We start from the raw sequence: 7,891 nt of genomic DNA on the forward strand, positions 1-7,891 counted from the left end.
TACAACCTTGGAGACCGGGCTCCAGATCATGCGCTATAGCTAGAAGTGAGCTCTCTAACTTTGCTCTCCTCCACATCCACACACGTTGCCCTCCTCACATTAGTGAGTGATTAGTCCATGCGTCAATGTCCATGGTCCATTTCCTGAGCAGTTGGTAACTACACTCACTGGCCACTTTATTAGGTACACCATGCTAGTAAGGGGTTGGACCCCCTTTTGCCTTCAGAACTGCCTCAATTCTTCGTGGCAGAGATTCAACAAGGTGCTGGAAGCATTCCTCAGAGATTTTGGACCATATTGACATGATGGCATCACACAGTTGGCGCAGATTTGTCTGCTGCACATCCCAGATGCGAATCTCCCGTTCCACCACATCCCAAAGATGCTCTATTGGATTGAGATCTGGTGACTGAGGAGGCCATTTGAGTACAGTGAACTCATTGTCATGTTCAAGAAACCAATCTGAGATGATTCGAGCTTTATGACATGGCGCATTATCCTGCTGAAAGTAGCCATCAGATGTTGGGTACATTGTGGTCATAAAGGGATGGACATGGTCAGCAACAATACTCAGGTAGGCTGTGGCGTTGCAACGATGCTCAATTGGTACCAAGGGGCCCAAAGAGTGCCCAGAAAAAATTCCCCACACCATGACACCACCACCACCAGCCTGAACCGTTGATACAAGGCAGGATGGATCCATGCTTTCATGTTGTTTACGCCAAATTCTGACCCTACCATCCGAATGTCGCAGCAGAAATCGAGACTCATCAGACCAGGCAACGTTTTTCCAATCTTCTACTGTCCAATTTCGATGAGCTTGTGCAAATTGTAGCCTCAGTTTCCTGTTCTTAGCTGAGAGGAGTGGTACCCAGTGTGGTCTTCTGCTGCTGTAGCCCATCTGCCTCAAAGTTCGACGCACTGTGCGTTCAGAGATGCTCTTCTGCCTACCTTGGTTGTAACGGGTGGCAATTTGAGTCACTGTTGCCTTTCTATCAGCTCGAACCAGTCTGCCCATTCTCCTCTGACCTCTGGCATCAACATGGCATTTCCGGCCACAGAACTGCCGCTCACTGGATTTTTTTTCTTTTTCGGACCATTCTCTGTAAACCCTAGAGATGGTTGTGCGTGAAAATCCCAGTAGATCAGCAGTTTCTGAAATTCTCAGACCAGCCCTTCTGGCACCAACAATCATGCCACGTTCAAAGGCACTCAAATCACCTTTCTTCCCCATACTGATGCTCGGTTTGAACTGCAGGAGATTGTCTTGACCATGTCTACATGCCTAAATGCACTGAGTTGCCGCCATGTGATTGGCTGATTAGAAATTAAGTCTTAACACACAGTTGGACAGGTGTACCTAATAAAGTGGCCAGTGAGTGTATATACAAGTTAGTTTTGACCACACAGAGTCCTGTGGTCCAATTGTCCATCAAAAACAAACGGATTGTTCAAAAGTTCTTACAGAGTCTCTGTAGGCACATAAGCTTGAAAAGTTACATATTTACACTTTACCATTTACATTAACTTATTTATATACGAAACCTTAGGGGTGGTATACCTTGGGTACTACGGACAGACCTACGTAGCACTGGTGTTGTTGGGGACATTATTGGATGCCTGGTGTTAACTACTACTGGTGTAGTGTGTGTTGTACTGGCTACAATACTGGTGGTTCTGCGTTGCACAGGGATACTAGATTTCCTAGGACCACTTCTACTCACTGTGGGCATAACAGATTCACCACTGGCAGGGTGAGAATTCTCTTGTTCCACTGCTGGTGTAGTCCGCTGCGTGTACTTGCTGGTTTTCAGGGTGGTCTTGAGTCACTTCTTCTTGCACTACCAGTGGGGGAAAGGTCAAAACTGGCACCACTATGGCTTGATTCGCTCTTGTCCAATTTGCAGGGAATTCTCCGAGTATAGTGCTGACCTTTTCTTCTTTTTCCTCTATGGGCTGAAGGTTGTTTTGCTCTTCTATTCTGTCCGTTAGTTGGTCAGGGCACAGTTTCGGATGATCCCTCGATACTGCTGATGATGTTTCTCCTCCATCCTTACTGATAAGGCACACTTTGGTGTTGTCGAAGTTTGATGGTAAGACGGTGTAGGGTTCAGCTTCCCATTGGTCATCCAATTTATGCATCCTCTTTTTCCTCTTTAGGACTTGTTCTCCTGGTGACAAGGGGACTGCAGGTGCATGTTGATTGTAGTGCTTTTCCTGTTTTTGTCTCGCCTGAGCTAGACTCTTTTCTACACACTCTTGTACTCTACCGTACTGCTGCTGCTGCTCGGTATCCCAGTCAGCATCTGGTGATGTCACCTCAGGTGTAAGTGGGACGCCCTCTCACCCGCGGCTGTGGGGTACTCGGTACCGGGTCCAGTGGATCTCAATGGAAGTTGTCACGGTAGCTGTGACCCGGCCCGTGGCCCTGGGCACCAATTGTAAATGTTCAGTGTGAATGAATAAGTCGTGACATCACCTGTGGTGTTCGGCAATGTAGATGTTAGGCCGACGCTGCAGACAGATCCTCTGGGACAGATGGTGTGGTGCAGCAGTGATGGTATAGCCCTCCAGAGGCAGGGCTGTTGTCCCAGGGCAGAGTAGATATGGTGACACTTAGGTGCTGTAGTGTCAGTCGCAGGGGATGTAGCAGTGCAGGGCAGGTTGACGCTGGAATAAGCGGAGGACATCAGTGTATGTAGTTCCAAAGCTTTACTCACAGTCTGTTGTACAAACAGGTGCCCGCTTCCGTGCCGTGTCCTCCGGGTCTGGGATTCGGTCAACCCCCAGGCCAGATGGAATACTCCTTTACAACACTCCGCCAACTTGTGCCTTTTTGAACGTCTCCTCTTTTAGCGCCTTTAGATGAAGTACTCCTAGTACTGAGTTAAACTGGAGTTCCTCCTGTCAGATGTTCCTATGAACTCTACTTGTACGGCAGACAGATGTAGCCTGCTTCGGGGACTTCTTGCTACTATGTCCCGGCTCACTATCCAGTTGCTGTTGTGCCCCCAAGTCTTGTGTGGGAATAAAGTGGTCACTACTTCCATTCCTCCGGTGTCTGCTGCAGGACCATTAGTATCCATACAACCTCGGGGACCGGGCCATGGCCTTGCGCTTAGAACTTCTAGGAAGGGTTCTCAGCTCACCCACATCCTCTGTTCTCTTTTACTCCTCACGTTCCGTACTAATCCTTTCTTTCTATGGAGAGTCAGGCTTTCAGTCTATGTTGCTCTCTTTCTCCCTTTCCTGTGCCAGCAGACCCAGATCACTGGGATCTGCTGCAGCACTTCCATCCATCTATCCCTCTCTCTAGGGATCTTCTCTCTCCAACCAACTACTGACTGCTTAAACTCTTCCCGCTCCTTGAAATGTAATCTAACTCCACCCACCTCCCAGCGCATTTCGTGTTCCAAGCAGGGTGCCACCAATGGGTGCTTTGCTATACTCCAAGCCGGGAGCCGCTGAAGGTGCTTTGCTACACTACTTTGTGGTGTGGGGGTGCAGGTGTTGGAGCATGGTCAGGAGTCTCCACCTTACCTGGATGGTGGGGCACCACACCTCAGGAGGAGGTGCAGTACCTCTGTGGCGACTGAGCCTCAGGGGCGCCACATAAGGCCTCCCATATCCAAATCAATAGGCAGCTTGCCAGGCCTCGCTCTCATTAGGTAGGCTGGAGTGCAGTTGGTGGAATTCACAGGAATGTGATTGTATAGGTCTACCAGATCTGGCAACTTCTCAGGCCACAGATTCCTCTCTTCCAAAGGCAAGGTCTTCAGTAGATCGATCACCACCTGATTCATCTTTTCACACATGCCATTGGTCTGTGGATGGTACAGTGTTGTCCTGATCTTCTTGCAACCGTACAAGTTACAGAATTCCTGGAACACTTCTGCCTCTAAGGCTGGACCTTGATCTGTAAACACTCGCTCGGAATATCTGTGTGGTCGACAAAAGTGCTGTTGGAATGCTCTGGCTGCTGTCCTGGCTGTTTGATCCTTGACAGGCACGACTACCAGGAATCTCGAGTAGTGGTCAATGATGGTAAGAGCATAAACGTAGCCTGAACGGCTTGGAACCAGCTTCATATGGTCCAGGGCGACCAACTCAAGTGGCTGTTTGGTTATTATTGGCTGCAAAGGAGCTCGCTGGCTGTTACGGTCCTTCCTGCGCAGGTTGCATTGTCCACACTCCCGGCACCAATTTTCAATGGCCTTCCTCATACCAGCCCAGTAGAATCTCTCCCGGAGCAAGGCCTCCAACTTCTTCCATCCGAAGTGTCCAGCTCCATTGTGGTATGCTTCCAAGACCATTGATGCCTCCCTCTTTGTGACTACCACTTGCCAGACCAACTCATGAGTGCGGGCATTGATGCTCCTCCGGCAAAGCTTTCCCTCATAGAGGAACAGCCTGCCTCTTTCCTTCCACAACTGCTGGGTTTCTTCAGGAGCATCTGGACCTGGGCGTGAGTCAGCTTGTGACAGTAGCTCCTTTACCAGGCGGACTGCAGGGTCGCTATCCTGCGTTTCTGCCCAGTCATGATGAGGCAATGGATTTAGGGTGGCCTCTTTCACGACAGACCGTCGGTTTCTCACTCCTTGGGCATGCTGGGCCACAATTGGCTGGTGGAAGGCAGGTAACTCTATTTCTTCGAGTGCCTCAGGGTCTTCTCTTGCATCTGGCAGATTGGGCATTCTGGACAGCGCATCAGCATTGGCATTCTTGAGCCCTGCTCGGTACTTGATGGTGAATTCATAGTTAGACAGCCGGGCCATCCATCGCTGCTCCAGTGCACCTAGCTTGGCAGTTTCCAAATGAGTCAACGGGTTGTTGTCCGTGAAGATGGTAAACTTGGCTGAAGCTAGATAATGATTGAATCGTTCAGTCACAGCCCAGACTATGGCGAGGAACTCCAGCTTGAAGGAACTGTAGTTGTCAGTGCTCCTTTCAGTGGGACGAAGCTTTCTGCTGGCGTAGGAGATCACTCTTTCTTTGCCATTCTGTACCTGTGACAGTACTGCTCCCAGTCCCACGTTGCTTGCAACAGTATGCAACACAAATGGCTGGTCATAATCTGGGTAGGCCAGAACTTCTTCTCCTGTGAGAGCCATTTTCAGTCAAGTGAAGGACCTCTCTAGTTCCTCATTCCATTTAAATGTAGGACTCTTCTTCCTGGCTTTCTTGGGCTGGCCCACAGATTTTCAATAGGCATGGCTATCTCAGTGAAGCCTTTGATGAACCTTCGGTAGTAGCCTACCAACCCGAGGAATTGACGTACCTCATGGAGGTTGCTGGGCTTCTGCCAGTCCCGGATGACAGTGACTTTGTCAGGATCCGGTGCCACACCTTCTGCACTCACTACATGACCGAGGTACTTTACCTTAGGCTTCAGGAGGTGGCATTTGGATGGCTTCACTTTCAGGCCAAAGTTGGACAAGGCTTCAAACACCTCAGCCAGGTGCTTCAGATGGTCTTCATAAGTCTTGGAGACAACAATGACATCATCAAGGTACAACAGGACTGTCTCGAAGTTCTTGTGTCCAAGACAGCACTCCATTAGCCGTTGAAATGTCCCTGGGGCGGTGCAGAGCCCGAACGGCATGTAGTTGAACTCCCAGAGACCCATTGGTGTGGTAAACGCTGTTTTCTCCTTGTCTGCCTCTGCCACGGGAACCTGCCCATACCCACTAGTGAGATCTAAGGTGGAAAAATAGTTAGCAGTTTTAAGTGCAGCTAATGACTCTTCAATTCTGGGTAATGGGTAGGCATCCTTATGTGTAATGCTGTTAATTTTTCTGTAATCAACACACATTCTCATGGTACCATCTTTCTTTTTCACAAACACTATTTGGGCTGCCCAGGGGCTACAACTGTCTCTGATCACCCCAACCTCCTTCATTTCCCGCAACATACTTTTGGCACATTGATATTGTGTTGGGGGTATAGGCCGGTACCTTTCTTTAATGGGTGGATGATCTCCAGTGGGGATATGGTGTTGAACTCCTTTTGCCTTCCCAAAGTCTAGGGGGTGTTTACTGAATACCCGCTCATACTCCTGAGTCACTCGGTAAACCCCACTCTTTTGGTATGAAGGGGTGGAGTCAGTTCCCACATGCAGCTGCTGACACCACTCCTCTATCTGCTTTACAGAGCCATTGTCATCCACCTGGTCGGATAAGACCAAGAGCTCTGCTGCCTGAATTGCGTTGTTACTGACAGTAAGCAGCTTAGCAACTGTGGCATACCGAGGTATTGTGGCCTCCTCCCCACAATTCAAGAGGCGTACAGGTACTCTCCCTTTGCGGACATCAACTACCCCTCTGGCTGTTAGGACAGTGGGCCGGCTATCAGAGTACACTGGCTCTACCAATGCTTGGTAATCTTTTCCTCTGAGGCCTATAGCTGCCCGACACAAAATTAATATTTCGCATCTGGGGGGTATCGCAATGGGGAAAGAATCACTCACTATGACGCTGCCAATTTCTCCGCCAGACAGTTCTACCTGCTGTCTTTGCATCAGGGCCTTGATCTCCTTCGGCAGGACTCGTTGTTCACTGGAACCAGCAGTCTCAGCCACCTGTTGCAACAAAACAATAACCTCCGCAAGACAATTTTCAATCACATTAGTACCTAAGGTCATCATTGGGTTACATTCTCGTCGATCAATGTCTACAACTATCAGATCTTGAGATTTTAACTCTACTTGCTCCACTTTAATGGTAATCACTTTACATCCTACTTGCGGCAAAGACTGACAATTGCTGGCAACTACTGTCAGTTCATCACTTGGGCCGCGAGTAAGTTCAGAGTCAGCCCAATACCGCTTGTAAAAGAAATATGGTATAGTTGTCACCTGAAAGCCAGTGTCCAGCAAAGTGTTCATGGGGATGCCGTCAATCACCACTGGGAGGACCGGTCGCCCTCCAACATACTTGGCTCGCCAGTTCTTTGGGCCTTGTGGTCCTAATCCTGGGGGTTGGCCCTCTGCCCCAGGGGTTGCTCGTTTAAATAACAGAACCTTGCGATGTGGCCTGCCTTGTGACAGTGACGACAGATGGGACGTCCGTTCTGGTCATAGCGATCATTGTCTCTACCTCGGCGTGGCGGGATCCTCTTCTTCTGTAGCCACGGGACATCCTCTGGACTGATGACACCTGCATGGATTGCACAGTTTTAGCAAGTGCAGCCATATTTTTGGTTAGCTCTTGGACCTGAAGGTGCAATTCTGTATATGGATCATTATCCAGAGTCTGTGCATCAGCCCCCACAGGGCTGGGAGGGAAAGATGCTGCTTCTTGGTGGTATGTGATCTCTGGGCGCCTAGGGGGCGCTGGACGGCTGACATTTGGTTCATGCAGCACCCGAATAGCCCTGTCTTTGAAGTCTGCAAAGTCTAGATCAGGGTTTTGTAGGGCTATGATGCGCAGCTGTGCTCTGTGGGTACTGGATTGGAGTCCCTCAATAAATTGCTCCTTTAACAGTCTGTCTCCATCTTTCACACTGTCTGGGTCGATCTGCTTTATGGCTCGCAGCGCCTCCTGCAGGTTAAGAGCATAGTCCTGGATACTGTCCTGCGCTCTCTGCTTACACCCAGAGAATCTCATTTTATTTTCAGCTGCAGGGCGAGTGTCAAAGGTGCTTCTTAGCTTAGCCAGAATCTTTTTAACACTCTCTTTATCAGTCTCCTGCCAGGCTTTTACTTCCCTTTGTGCTGCACCAGTTAGCTGCCCAATAAGGATGTTCACTTTTTGTTTTTCAGACAGAGGATACACCTCAAACAAACTGCACAGTCTCTCTTTAAATTCACTCAGGGTATGTGACTCCCCTGAGTACTGCGGTAGCCAAGCTGTTCCCGGTATATAGGGCATGGACAGCGGCATTATGGGGACTG

This window comes from Dendrobates tinctorius, unplaced genomic scaffold (assembly GCF_039654945.1).
Source record: "Dendrobates tinctorius isolate UK_male_01 unplaced genomic scaffold, ASM3965494v1 ptg000037l, whole genome shotgun sequence".
NCBI lineage: Eukaryota > Metazoa > Chordata > Amphibia > Anura > Dendrobatidae > Dendrobates > Dendrobates tinctorius.